This window comes from Falco cherrug, chromosome 2, assembly GCF_023634085.1.
Source record: "Falco cherrug isolate bFalChe1 chromosome 2, bFalChe1.pri, whole genome shotgun sequence".
NCBI classification, from domain to species: Eukaryota; Metazoa; Chordata; class Aves; order Falconiformes; family Falconidae; genus Falco; species Falco cherrug.
The window spans coordinates 21,754,971-21,770,123 of record NC_073698.1 but is presented as its reverse complement, the minus strand read 5'-3'; the positions used below and the strand labels follow the sequence as shown (position 1 = coordinate 21,770,123).

At 42.5% G+C, this 15,153-nt stretch overlaps 1 protein-coding gene across 4 annotated transcripts in view; it reads left to right on the top strand.

The window, feature by feature from the left end:
* The window catches only part of SPATA13 (spermatogenesis associated 13), a 160,216-nt gene that overhangs the window by 87,253 nt on the left and 57,810 nt on the right, over positions 1–15,153 (top strand). The window contains exon 1 of one of the 4 annotated variants that reach the window (XM_027815621.2): positions 10,541–10,676. The exons of the other annotated variants lie outside the window; for them this stretch is intronic. The gene's annotated coding sequence lies outside the window, so the exon portion shown is untranslated. Of the gene's footprint in view, positions 1–10,540; positions 10,677–15,153 lie in introns of those variants that run through there. 4 annotated transcript variants of the gene reach the window in all.

Sequence of the window (15,153 nt, the reverse complement as noted above, 5' to 3'; positions counted from 1 at the left end):
TGTTCAGGACACTTAATTTTTGAACCAGTAAAGTTTCTCAGTATTGCTGTCACCACAGGTTCCATAGCAACCTTTGATTTTTAATTGGAATAAATTTTGAGTAGGTTTTATGAGAATTATTTTGAATCTTAAGTAGGGTGACCATAAATGTGTACAGACACAACTGTATTGAAGAGCTTGGTTTGATTAGTCATTGGGTCCAACAGTCTTCCGCTTGAAGGCAATGAAAAGGGTTTTCCATTGATGTACTCTAAATAGGAATCCAGAGTAAGTTTTTTTCTGTGCAGACTGTGCTGCACTGTTATGAGGATGGCAGCAAGAAATAACTTTCTAGCAGAGTGGGATACGTGAAGGCCCAGACTGGCAAAATAAATGAAAAGTTGTAGAAGACAATGAAATCCCAGGAAGTGAAAGGACATGACTATTGAGAGCTAAATGGATAGGCTGCAAATGGAAACTGTCCAAAAATCACAGGTGATATGACAGAGGACAACTGAGCTTTTGTCCTCTCCTGGAACATAGAGCTTTTCTAGTAATTCTTGCTGAATTGAGTCTGAGGTTCAGATGAAGAGATGAAGGGCGCTCAGCACACAAGAACTGCAGGGAACGGCTGGCATCTACAGTGCTAGTGGCTCGTTTGTCCTGGCTCCAACCAGGAGCAAATTGAGTCCCGGCTAATATGTACAGCTTCCTCCAAGCGGCTTGTTGGCTCTGAGCAGGAGGACGTGAAAGAGATTAACACTCAGAGAGTTTCACTTGTGTCTGAGGTGTCTGTCTGTGTTACATCTTTCCCCTGTATCTGAGAGTCAGTTGGAAAGTGTCTGACCTGTGGGTGTAATGGAGTCTGTGGGACCATTGCTGCTGCCCTCAAGGCAAGACTGATCTCATCCTGGATTTTTTATAGACAGTCAGAATGTCACATTGGCATTTCTGCATTATTTTGTATTTCTTTTTGTAATGCAAATGCTTTGTGCTCCCTGAAAACGTACGGAATTTAATTATTTATGTTAAATAAATTCAAGAGCAGTTTAACTACACTATAACCTGGCTTTGCTTATACACAGGGCTCACCTGCTCCTGGCAACCAGCACTCCTATTTTGGAGGCCAACTTTCCCACTGCTATGTGCACAGGTAGCATTAAGTAAGAGTTAATTTGGTGCGCGAGAACCAGCTGTCCCATATAAAGGCAGCTCATTTCTTTCATTCACCCAAACCATCCTATTGGGCTAGGCCATTGAACTCTGGCTGAAAGTGACCTTGATTTGCCTACTAGGCATCATCTGCATCCTGTTAGGTTTAATAAGTAAGTAATTCATTCTTTATCTCGGTCAGCTTTCTCCATCTGTTTTCCTGATTAAATTAAGGAGTAGAGATTTTCATTCCAGTGTTTCTATTTTACTTGTATTCTATGGCTCTAGATTAAACTTTCTAGCACTGCTTACATATTCTGAAGTTCTCTTTCATATGTCCTCCATTTCGTAGGATGAGAATATAAAGAAGGCTTTTATACACGTGGGACAGCAGAAAACAAGTCTGTTGTGATGTTCAAAGTTCAGATGTTCAACAGCTCACCCAACTACCCACTTGAGACAGGACAGATCCATTGCAGCAGGTGCTGAGCTTAAGCCACATATTTTGTCAGATGTTTCCTTCTTTCTAATGAAGGAAACTTCTTTGCAAAAGCTCTTGGATGCATTTTTACCATGCTTAGCATTTCTGTGAGGAGGAGTGTACTTCCTTAGTCTCATGTATTTTTAATTAGCTCTTAATTATGGTAATTTCATGTTCTGCTTGCATGTGGAAGAACTGAAGCTAAGAGCTTCAAATGAACCAGGATCTGTCCCTGCATTAATACTGTTGCAGAGACTGAATTACAGGCAGAATGCTTTTTCTAAGAACTAGATAATGTTGTCTCTGGGCAAACCTCATGAGTAAAATGGTTCAGCCAGTTAACGGACTAAATAAACCAGATAACAATAATAATGATTATGATAATAATGACATCAACAACAATAACGAAGATGATGGTGATAGGTTGTTCCAACTAGAAAAATAAAATCAATGCAAAAGTTTTAAAGACAGATCTTGTACAGAGACCTTGTTTAAAAATAAGTTCCTGTCTGAAACCATCAGTTTGGGAATTGGATAACTAATGGGAAGAGTTTGGCTGCTTATGATACTGCAAAATTCATGTTTGAAAGTTGGCTTCTATAAATTACTGGGTTTCTTCAAAGCCCTGTCACAGACTCAGATTGACTCAGAGCTGAAAAAAATTTCTTTTTGTCTTTGTCCCTTGTTGTCCTTGCTTATGACAAGGGTCAGCATTTTAGAGTACTTTGGAACTGTTTGAAGTAAGCTATTGCCTTGTTCCAGTGTGTTAATCAGGACCTTGTAATTAAAAGAAACCTCCCAACAATGAACCAAGGGCTCCATGGCTCCTTGGCATGCTGGGTGGTTTGTTGCTGTGTTGTTAAAGTATTTTTAGGTTGCTGATGGAACAGCTTAGCTATCCAGGAAGAAAATAGCCAAGTTGGCTAAATGCCTTAGTTACACACTTGTATAACACAGTAGAGAAAAGGTTAACAAGGAACTTGATGCTTCCTGGTGCACTGGCTGCTGAGAGAAACGGTGGATTTTGGGGAACTGGTGGCATTCATCACTAGGGCTCTGACCTTCCAGGTTCTAAAAATGTTTGAGTGAATTAAATATATTATTTAAAACCTGAGCAACAGCATAAAATGTAAGTAGCATGTGGCAAGGCTAGAAAAAAAAGATCAAGAACAGCACACTTTTACGGAATTAATTACTTAGTCATGCTTTCTGTATTACAGTCATCGAGATTGTAAAAACCCAGGAAACCCTTCCTAACAGTACAAGAAGCAAATATGACCATCATTTAAATATTTGGAGAAGACTCCAGGAAACTAACTTGCATATCTGGCTATAAGTCCTCTTGACAAATGTGCTCCCCTTTTTCCTGGAAGCCCATCCTTCCTGTTATTTCACCTTTCAACACGTGTGTCTGCAAGGCTTGAGGCACCCAGCTCTTGGCACCCTCCGGCAAGACTAGGTTTTCAGACACAGCATCACCTGGGCAGTAGATTAAAATCAAACCAAAGGGAATACATTTCTCCCAGGGTACCAATTAATTATGGGAATTCAGTGAAAGATGAAAGTCAAAGATTTAGTGAAAATATAAATAAAGCAGGAAAATTCATGGAAGAATGCCCCAATGGAATTAGAAAATAGTGTATTCTGCTTGCAGCCTCTGATTTAGGAAGACTCTAAACTTCAGGTTGCCAGAAGATGGGAAAGTAAAATAGAGGGAAATTTTTTCTGTATTCGTCCTGTTTCCTGTTCCTCCTTAAGCCACTTGGAGACAAGAGAGTTGGTTAGATGGCTTTTTGGTCCGATCTAATGCAGCAGGTCCTACCTAACAACTTTCTCTTGAGAATGAGATTCAGAAATCTGGCTCAGAATCTTGTCCTGGATCTTTCACTGTTTATTTCCAGTGTATCTAGTTTTATTTTAAATTTTGACATCTCATCTAGTATCCTTTAAAATAGACATATTTCTTGCATTTTATCAGCTGCACTTTAATGTCAGTATTAGAAACTCCCTTAGTCACCACTGATAGTACTGAAGAGATAACGTCCTTGATGAAGGTTTTACAGTCTACCTTATGAAACAGGGTCTTATTATTGAAGAATACACATAAACAGGTTTTGCTTTTATGGATGTAATCTGTTGTGTGTTTTCTGCATGACTGCATGAGAAAGAGGCAGAGTGAAAATTGTAGGACCTTTCTCATCTTGTGGCAAAGAAATCAGACTTTTGGGGCAAAGGACAGCGGTGTTGTAGCAGTACGAAAGCAGTAACACTCCCAAGTCCTACAGAGAGTATTCTGTGCTGAGGACTCAGTACATTGGTTTAGCTTAGCAGCATATTCAGCTCTTGGGCTGAGGAATTAATCTTCTCAAAGGCTTTAAAATATTGTTAAAAATAAACCAGGATCACTTAAAACATCTTTTCAGGTGGTGATTGTTAATCTCCTCACCTCTGCATCTAGTGTCCAGGCCTAATTGCCTTGTATGACCCGGTGATGAATTGGTTTTATGAATGGTGCTGTGCCTGGATTACTTTGCAATTGCTAACCTAAATATTTGCAGGGAGGATTACAGGGCCTGCTTTGTATTATGTGGAGTTGTTAAGACTGAGGTGCCTTAATGTAACTGATACAGCAACATGCAGATGTGCCTACTTTTTCCTTCTTTTTTCAGTTTCTTTCTTTCTTGTTTTTCTGTGCTCTGACTACAGTAAAAGATTTGGCATGAACCGATGGTAAATGAACTGTTATTTAATTTTTCTGTATTTTCAATTCAGTCTGAGCTAATGAAAAGTAGTGGATGAACATCCCTGAAAGCCAGCTCCTTTATTTACAGAACATATACAGCATGTGAATCGTGTTGTTTTATTAACATGCCTAAACCCAGATCACCAGTATGAGCATATTACTCCTACCAGTGTGTTTAGTGTCCAAGCTTTCTTAAGCCTTCTTTGCTTTGGTTGAGACTGCTGGCAGTGGTTGTAAAAAGTAATGGTAGTTTCCAGAGAAGGAATGGTTCTCTGAAAATGTAACAGATTTCCAACTAGCAGCAATCAAGGGCAGCAGTTTTGCCGCCACCATGATCTTCACCAGATGCTAAACCAAGACATGATTGAAATGTCATCATGGGGAACTTAAGTCCTTCCCATATCTGCCAGAGGGACAACACAGAAGGGCACAAGCCATTCAGGAGGTTTCTGGAGTGCACTGAGGATAACTTCGTAACACTGGTGACCAAGAAGCCAGGGAGGAAAGGCACACAGCTGGGCCTCCTTATGCTTACAAACAAGAAGGGTCTGGTTGAGGATGTGAAGGCTGGGAGCAGCTTTGGCTGCACTGACAAGTAGTGATGGAGTACAAGATCCTGAGAGGAGGAAACAGGACAAATAGCATGGCCTTCAAGAGAGAAGACTTTGGCCTCTTCAGGAATCCTCTTGGAAGAGTCCCATGGGAGAACATCCTGGAGAGAAGGGAGCTGGTTGACTTTCAAGAATCACCTCTTCCTCCAGGCTCAAGAATGGCCCAGTCCAACAAGCAGGCAATCAAGCAAAGATGACAGGAGGCCTGCATGGATGAACAAGGAGCTCCTGACAGAACTCAGACTTCAAATGGGAGCATACAAGAGTGTATTTGGTTTGCACGCATGCTTTTGGCAGTGCGGGGCTGCAGGGTGGCCTGTGTGAAGAAGGCTGGGACTGCCCCATGCCAGACACAGGCAGTTCCAGCTGGCTCCAGAATGGACCCACTGCAGGACACAGCTGAGCCCATCAGGGAAGCTGGTGGTCCCCCTGGGAAATGTATTTAAGAAAGGAACAAAACACTGCACAGACAGTGAGGAGTGAGGAAAAAAAGTGTGAAAAACAGCCGCATGAGCACCAAGGTCAGAGAAGGAGCCGGGGGGAGGTGGTGCTCTAAGTGCCAGGGCAGACATTCCTCTGCAGCCCAAGGACAGACCGTGATGGAGTAGGTATTCACACTGCAGGCCATGAAGAGGACCATCCCGGAACAAGTGGATATTTCCTGAAGGAACTGCAGCCCTTTGAGAGCTCACACAGAAGTAGGTTCTCCTACGAGGAACTGCATCCCATGGAGGAACCATGCTAGAGCAGGTTGACCCTGAAGAACTGAAGCCCATGGAGAGGACCCACGTTGGAAGAGCTCTTGAAGGACTGCAGCCCATGGAAAGGAGCCACTCTGGAGCAGGGAAAAAGTGTGAGGAGGAAGAAGCAGCAGAGACCAACAGCAGTGGACTGTCCAGAACTGACCACAAATCCCCCATTCACCCGCAGCACTTGGGCACAGTGGGGTAGAAGAGTGGGGAATGAAGTTGAGCCAGGAAAAAAAGGGATGGGTGGGGAGAAGGTGGTGTTTGACCTTTTTTCTCACTATCCAAACTTACTTTAATTGGAATAAATTTAATTAATTTTCCCCAAGTGTAGTCTGTTTTGCCCATGACAGTAATTGGTAAGTGATCTCCTTGTCTTTACCTTGACCTATGAGCTTTTCCATCTTATTTTCTCCCTCTGTCTTAAGAAGAGGTAGTGAGAGAGTGGCTGGGTGGGTATCTGGCAGCCAGTCAAGGTCAACCTACCACCAAGAGGTAGAAGCAGGGGCAGGTGACCCAGGAGGAAGGCACAGATACTGTCCAAGCATGCAGGGCTGGAGTTAGCAAAGACAAAGCCCACTGGGAATTGAATCTGGTGAGGGTCATAAAGGACAACAAAGAAGTGTATCAGCAGTAAAAGGAAGACCAGAGAAAATGTGGGCTCACGGCTGAATATGGCAGGAGACCTGGAGACAAAAGACATGGAGAAGGCTGAGGCAGTGCCTTCTTCACCTCAGTCTTTACTGGTAATCCCAGCCTTCAGCAATCCCAGGCCCTGAGTGGGAACACATGGAGAAAGGAAGACTTATCATCACTAAGGATCTGTTCAGGGAACATTTACATAAAACTGAATGCACAGGTCCATGGGACTCTAGGGATGCACCTATGAGAGCTGAGGGAGCTGGCTGATGTCGTTGCAAGGCCAGTCATGATGATCTTTGAAAGGTGGTGCTGACTGGGGAAGGTTTCTGAGGACTGGAAGAAAGTAGATGTTACTCCTGTCTTCAAGAAAGGCAACAAGGAGGATCTGGGGAAACACAGGCTAATCAGTCTCAGCTCAGTCCCCGGGAAGGAGATGGACCAAATCTTCCTGGAGGCCATTTCCAAACATACGAAGGACAAGAAAGTGATTTGGAGTAGTCAGCCTGGATTTATGAAGGGGGAATCATGCCTGATCAACTTGACAGCCTTCTACAGCAAAATGACCAGCTCAGTGGACAAGGGGAGAGCAATGGATTTTAGCAAGACTTTTGACACTGTCTCTGATAACATGCTTATAGGCAAACTGAAGTATGGACTAGGTAAGTGGATAGGTACATTTAAAACTGGCTGAAGTGCTGCATTCTAAGACTTGCAATCAACAGCATGAAGTCCATCTGGAAGCCAGTCACCAGTGGTATACCTCAGCCATCAGTACTGGGGCCAGTACTGTTTGGTATCTTCAGTAATGACCTGGATGATGGGACAGAGTGCACCCTCAGCAAGTTTGCAGGGGATGCAAAACTGGGAGGAGTACCTGATACACCAACTAGACCATCTGACATATGATGAGAGACTGAGAGAGCTGGGACCAGTTATCCTGAAGAGAATGCTCAGGGGATCTTATTAATGTGTATAAGTACCTGATGGGAAAGAAGGGGTAAACAGGATGGAACCAAACTCTTCTCAGTGGTATCCAGTAAAAAGACAAGAGGCAATGGGCACAAACTGAAATAGAGGAAATTTCATTTAAGCAGAAGAATAAATGTTTTCTGTGGTGAGAGTGGTCAAACACTGGTGCAGGCTGCCCAGAGAGGCTATGGAGTCTCCATCACTGGAGACCCCAAAAAACTCTTTTCAAAACCTGACAGGACATGGCTCTGAGCAGCCTGCTGTAGCTGACCCTGCTTTTAGCAGGGGTTAGACTAGATGATCTCCAGAGGTGCCTTCCAACCTCAACCCTTCTGCAAGGGAGCTTGGACTGCATGATCTCTGGAGGTACCTTCCAACCTCAATCCAGCCCTCTATTCTGTGAATAGCGGGTACTCGCATCTAAGATACAACTCTGCTAGACCCCACCCAATTGGACACTTGTCCAGTTTCTGGGCTGAGATCTCAATAAGTCAGATATTTGTATTTCACTTGGTAGTGATTTGAAACCTCTTTGTCACAATTGCAGATGGTAAAAATTGTTTTGGGACTAGGAAGTCATTTTCCATTGAGATATATTTGCCCTGTTTCTGCTTTGACATGTTTAGGTAACATTAGTCCCTCAATCCCACTGATTTTGGAAAAATATGTGTTCATAGTTTATAGCACAAACCTGGATGCAATAGCATAGAATGAAAGCAGCAGAGTGAAGCATTACACTTCTAGAAATGAGGTCATTAGGCCTGGATAGTCTAATTTACTGGTAATTTTGATTCAGATTATTCTGACTGGTTGGTTACTGACCTTCCACAGGTTTCTCTTGCTGTTTTGGTTGCTTCTGTTCTAATAAATTCCTGAGATTTGCATTAAATAATTTTTTTTATATAGGTTTGCTCTGTTGATTGTCCTTTGTTCTGAAGATTATTCTCCACAATATTGTACACCAAAACCTAAACCTTGCTTCTGTATTTTGACTAATTCACATGTTGGATGTCAGCATCTCAAATTATCAGTTCAAAATCTGAAATGCTCAAAATTTAAAGGCAATTTCTGAAAAAAAAATTGAAAATATTATAACAGGCTTCATACACACAAAAGTTTTAACTTACTCAAGTTTGTAAAGTACTTGGAGATTCTGAGATTGTAGATAAATTCACATACAAATATAATGACCTATTGTCCTCTAAGAAGGAACCTCATCAAGATCCTTCAGTTACTGAATTGCCAAAACTGACCTGGACTTTGGTGCTAGTCTTGCCAGAAAGTTAAGCATCATATAGCTCTTTAAACTTTGGCCTGTTTTCTACAACAGCATTTGATATCCTAAGCAGAAGCAAAGTTTCATGGACAGGAATACCAGAAACTGCAAGAAAAGACATTTATCACATTTCCGTCTCTGTTATTTTTAATTTTACTGTGTGATCTGAATCCAAATCCTTGTCTTTGCACTTGTGAAGCGCCGGGAGATAGACTTGTGACAGGTAGTAGTATCTGCATTTCAGTTCTAAAATTTCAAACCACAAAGCAAGGTGTGTATTTTCTTAACTTCCTCCCCACCCCAGGACCATGATCAAAATCAACATTCATATGGCAACATCCTAGATGAGCACCCTGGTGAGTGATTTCAGACTAAGAAAATTACTTGAACTGAGCCTTTATGGCAACCTGTACTGAAAGCTATAAAGAAGCAGAGGAAAGTCCCCTGAACTTTAGCAGACCTTGTATCTAACTCAGGAGGCTTGAAATGGTAAAAGCCCAGCCTTGCATGACAGGAGTACAGCTGTGAGGAGCTTGCTTCCTCCTTTTCACTGAAGGCTTTGAGTGTAAGTCAAACATTATGAAGTTCTGTCTTTATACTCTCGTATGGTTTATATCCCTGGTACCAAGATCCCAGCAGAGCTTTCAGTTAAAATGCATGTAACTAATAATTAGGAAGTCAATAATATCTGAATTTCAAATTATTGCATGAGACATATATGAAGCCTCATACTTCATTATAAATTATTAATTAGGTTTTGAAAATTATCTTGGATATGTAAATCTATTATTAAGGAAATCTGCTGGCATTTCTACTTTCAAGAAATGAATGTAATATTGCCATTAAAAATTCTCCTTGTGATTATTCACAGAATAATTCCAAGAAATGTAAGACAGAAATTAATTTATCTTTGGATTAGTGTTCTCTTGCATACACAATTGCAGTTATACTCCACATCTTGCTACTCTAATTCAGAAAAAAATGCAGTTGGAAGTTGTTATTTCTGGGGGATGGGGGGTGGGGGTGGAGAGAAGATCAAATCGCATTCTAGCAGATCTTCTGTTATATATTACCTTGTCTACTGTATAGGGGTATACAGCAGGGCGCTGTACAGGCCCTTCTGACTGGAGAGCACAAAGCCAGGGGCATTCTACATATCTGTATGTGATGCCAGGCTCTCAGGGTAAGTGTGGGTCTCTAGGAGAGGGCAGTTACTCCCTCTACTAGTACGCCAGCTAGCAAAAGCAAGGAAGCACCAGTCCCACCTTTCTGGCAGGCGTGTGTCTGGTGTTCTGCGCTGTGCTGTTCTGCAGCTGGGATCACTCGGCTCCCCACCTGCAGTGCCTTCTGCACGCCCGGTGACTTTCCTGTGGCGCTTTGCAGCTCTCAAAGATGTAATTATGCCTTTGATTTCTGCCTTTTTCATTTGTTACAGTAAATGACCAGGTATGATCTTGGCGTTTGGTTCTGCTGCTGACACCTGCAAATAGAGCTGGGTGGTAAAGTTTTGAGGTTTGTTGTTATTTTCATTTTTGCGGATATGGATTTAACATGTGCCAGTCTGGGTCATCAATTTTGTCCATGCTGTCAGGTGCAGCTTGATCAGGGTAAATTCCAGCTGATAATAACCAGCTCACAGTTTGCACAATATTTAACGAGAAGTCTTTGCTTGCAACTTTAGGTTATTTTTGCCTTGGCTGCTTTATTTTACTTTCATCAGAACTTTCCCCAAACCTTTGCTTTTGTATGGTAAATATGTAGGAATGCTGCATATGAGACTGTTCAGCACAAAGATTTTAATGAAATGCTCCTGTAAATATGCTTCCTTCTCTGTTGTTACAGTTATTTTAAGTGTATGTTTAACTTGCTGATTTCACACACTGCTGTGCAGGTGTTTGTTATATATTAACTAAGACTCAGTCCCGCAAAGTACCAACTGCTTCTGGATCACGCTGAGTCGCTTTCCCTCCCAGCAGTTTTCAAGGGCTTACAGGGTGCTCAGCACCTCGCAAGACTGAGCCCCGAATCCAGGCAACAACAGGCTCTTTCAAAAACCAAACAGGTTTTCTGGAACAAGGTTCGTACTGTAACTGGGCAATATTTTGTGCAATGGATTTTCTTTGATTAAATCTTATCCAGAACAACAAATCTTGTAGTTAATGGCTGCTGGAAGACATAAACATTTAGGTATATACGGTGGTAACTAATTACATGTTACAATTATAGCTTTATTAGTTGTTCCAGTTAAGTGCAAAACCGTGACTGAGACTAATGTTTAATCTTTTGTGTGTTGGCTGCAGTGTGTTTTGCCTCTCTGTTAAAGGTTTTTAGAGTTGCAGATAATCTGTGCAGTTCATCTAGCAAAGCCATTTGGGCATTATTCATCACTGAGCTTAGGCACTACCGCTTTGTGCACTGTGACTTCAAGGAGATCCCACCAGCCATGGCACTGGGGGGGGCAGATTCCCTGGCATTACCCCAGCTTTCTGGAGCCCCCTGGGCAGAAGCCCACCCAGCCAGAGCCGAGCCGCTGGTGGCTGCCTGCGTTGGTGCCTGGTGACTGATGGCACTGGGCTAGAGCACCATCCGCCACCGTGGGTCAGGCATTTTGAAAGGTAGGCTTTACCAAAGGGTACTAAGCTGATCCGTTGCCTATGTTTCGGGAAGCCAGGAGAAATATTTAGTGGCCAAATGTATCTTAATGAGACCAAGATGTGGTGTAGCCTGTGCAAACCACAGAGTTAATTATTATTCTTTCTCTGAAACTCGTTTTGGGAGAAAAGTGTGGCATTGGTCTGTGTTGTAAATTCAGATGTACCTGGCACAGAAGTGTTGTAACATACTGTTTCTAGTAAGTTAATCTTGCTGGTTTGCATGCAGATAAAGACCATTATGATCTTCCATTGTTTGCAAGGAAAAAGACAGGACCTGAAACCTTGAAGTAATAGGGTTTAATTCCATCCACAAACAAAGAAAATGACTTCCAAAAAGGCAGCCCTTGCTTTCCCTGTTCAACATCCTGCCACGCTAGGTAAGCAAGGAGACACCCTTTATTTTTGGCCCTGGTGTCACCCGCACACAGTGGTCATTAGGAACTAAACTAAACCTGAGTCTTGCTCTCTGACTATACTTAAGATTGGCCAAGGACCAAGGCACAGTTCTGTCCTAGGGACTGTTGGAGGAATCTCACTCTAATTCAAATACACCTGTGTGTTAATATCTTTTCAAAATAAGTGATCACACTGTTGGCCGTTGCCCTTACTCCCACAATTTAACTATTAGTTGTGTACACATTTGTGTGTGGATTATCTCATGAGATCAGTGTGATTTTAAGCACACAATAGTAGAGAATCACATACATAAAATGTTTGCAAGATCACAGCTCTGGCGGTGTACTCTAACAAACCAGGGTGTGAAATTGGTATGTAAGTAGACTGAGGATTAAGCAACTTGCTGACTGCCGGTTTCCTCGGAGTAATGGTCAAGTTGGCTGCTGTGCTTTTGTGGGGAATAAGCGAAAAACCCAAACAAAACTGAGCTTTGAGGAGTCTTTAGTAAATTAGAGACGTTTCTGTGTAGCTTTAAGCACTGTTAGCTAAGCTGGCAACACTAAGAAGTTAAGAGTTGTTTACCCATTAAAAGCAAGTGGGGAAATAGGTAGAAGTTTAAGGGAACAAAAGCAGACTTCTGATGCCAGTGAAGTATTTTCCAAAACCATCAGCATAGGATGAAGGAACCACGTGATCCCCTGGAAGAATATTGCAGCAGAAATTAGTCACAAGTACTCAGTATCCTCCCTGGGAAAACAGCTCCGGGTTTAGGGGAAATGAGCCTGGGGTTGGTTGTATGCTAATTGCTTCTCATTACTATGTGTTAGCAAAGCTGTTTAATACTTGCTGTAAAGCCTGGATTTCACTCTCCTCTCATTTAATACCAGGTTAAATCTGGACTAATAAGGTCTCAAAAGCTTAGAGGTTCCAGTAAAATGAGATTTGGTTAAAAATTACATGTTTGTTTCCGCTAGTAACAGTGTTGCAGCTTTGGTGCCCTAAGCAATGGAGAAGTAAGACTGGTGAGAAAACAGAACACACTTCGTTAGGATGTTGAATGATTTAGTAGAAGTTGCTGAGTCTTACTGCAAACCTTAGGAAGGGTTTATGTCTCCAGAGAGCCTGAACTCTGTCTGTCTCCCTTTTCTTAGACTTCGGAACAATGAAAAATGCAGTAGTCAATTTTGAATAATTTCCAAGTGTTTGTATAATCTATTTTCCTCAAGTGTTGAAAAATCAAGATGTGGAATATTGTCTTTGGAGCAGGATGGCTGTTACTTCAGTGCTTCACAGGCAGCAATATCTGTGATTCCGAGAGCTGAACACTGAATGGGAGCTGTTTATCAGCTGAACTATAGTAGGATTTCTGATAAATTAAGCATCTTCTCTTGGCCCAGGATGGTGGAATACAAAGCTGATGCCAGTCAGCTGAAACTGGCATGTTATAAAGGTGCACCTCTGACCCTGTGGTTAAAACAATTATTCTGGAAAGTATTTGTGGCTCTTGAGGACTTTCAGAGTTAAAGCTTTCATGTACATCTTGTCCCTGCTAGGAAAATTACCAGATGCTGACAGGGGGTGTCACCAGTGGCTCAGCTGAACATATGCTGCATATGGCTTGGCTGCAAGTGCCGGACAAGGAGGCCCTGTTCCCTGCTGCTGCAGAGACTGGTGAAAACAGGTTTTAAACCAACTGATTTCAGCACAATACTAAACGTTAGCCTCTATGCAGTGTTCATCCTACCAATGAGACTGAATAACTGTTCAAGCATAGGTCGGCCTGCCAAAATTTTTGGTGCATCAGTGAAGAGATAGGTGGCATCTTTACCGAGTTATTTTATAAATGGCTTGTGTTGAGGTACACAGCGATCCCAATATCCTTGCATTGAGGCTGTATTTGTGTTATTTTGTGGTGAGGCTGGAATTGAAACTGAATCAGAAACTGAATGCAAAGCAGATTAAAATCTCTATCTTAACGGTTGATTTTAATCTCTGAATTTGACACAACAGTGCTTTGTATAAAATTCAGTTCACTGTTTTCTGGAGAAAGCATTTTTCTGCTTTTCCAGAGAACACACTTTAAAATAATCCCTCTTTGGGATGTTGCCGCAGAATTTTGTGTTTGTTTGTGTCTTTATTGTGAACCCGCTACAGGCAGCCACCCAGCACCACCACCTGCACACCCGCCTCACACTCACCTGTCCTGGCACCCTATGGCTTTGAAACAACACACGGGGAATAAGCTGAGGGCAATGGCACGTTTTGCCAGCCCTTTCCAATTCACAGCACTCCTGGGCAGCTCCTGGGGCAAATTTTGAGTCTGGAGCCATTCCAGGCGTCCTGTTGCTTCTGGAAGGAGTTTCCACTCGCCTTCCTGCGCTTCCCTCCCTGCCGTTGGATGCTAACTTCCACCTTCTGCCCTGCAACAGCTCGGGTGCAGCCGGGGGAGCTGGTTCAGCTCACAGCCTGGCAGGAGAAAGCAGAAGGCATGTCCAGCATCTCTCCCTTTAGGTGGTGGCATGCTTTTAGACTGGCTGGAGCCATCACTTCTACCTTCATCCGAAGAGACCAGGTAGATTGAAGGATACGATGTGAACAGGAGCAGGTGGTCTATGGCGGAGGGTGGGGGGAGCAACAGCGTCTCTGGCTCAGTGTGTAGTAACAGGAGAGAGCAAAGCAGCCGTTACTGTCCTGGCACAGAAACAGAAAGTTTGCTGAATTATGTTGTGAAAAGGGAGAGGTGGGAAGAGATCTGACTCAGGTATTTAGCATTGCTTGGACAAAAGACAGTTCTAGGACAGAATTGCTGCAAACTGTGCAAAAATTGCTGTGCAAACTTTGATATTGGAGCTGGAAACATGGCTTACATCTCCAGCTTAGTATTTTAATTCTGTACCCCAGCATCTTGAGGTAATGGCTTCTAAGGTTTTTCTCAGTTTTTCTTAACCTGAAGTTTAACAAGGTCTTTTTAAAAGGGACAGTGTCACTGACAGGAGCTGAAGCGTCCATTCTGCTGTTTGCAATGTTTAGGCAAAGACAGCTCACCAACATATATTAACTTTTGTAGCGCGGAAATGTGGAATCTTTCAGGTTCGGAGCTATCCTGTGCTTTTATAAGACATAAATTATTAGCCAGATCTGCAGACTCCCGTTTAGAAGATTAATGGGTCATCATCAAAACAGGCAATTGAGTCTTGAAATGGGCACTTTAGTCTGAACTCCTTTCAAAAAGCTGGAATTTAAGGTTTGTCTTCTGCATGGGTAGATAATGGATTATTTTCTCCGTGTGTACACTTTTTATAGCTCTCATCACCGTAAGCATCAAAGTGCTAAAGAAGCACTGATGGATTTGTCCTTGCAAGCCTGTAGGTTATAAGGTACTACTCCTATCATCACTTATTTTACACCTATGGCACTTAAACTGAGAAAAGTATGCTGAACTGCCAAGGTTAGAGAGAAACAAAATCCAGAGTCTCCCTTCCCCAGCCTCAGCCATAAAACCAT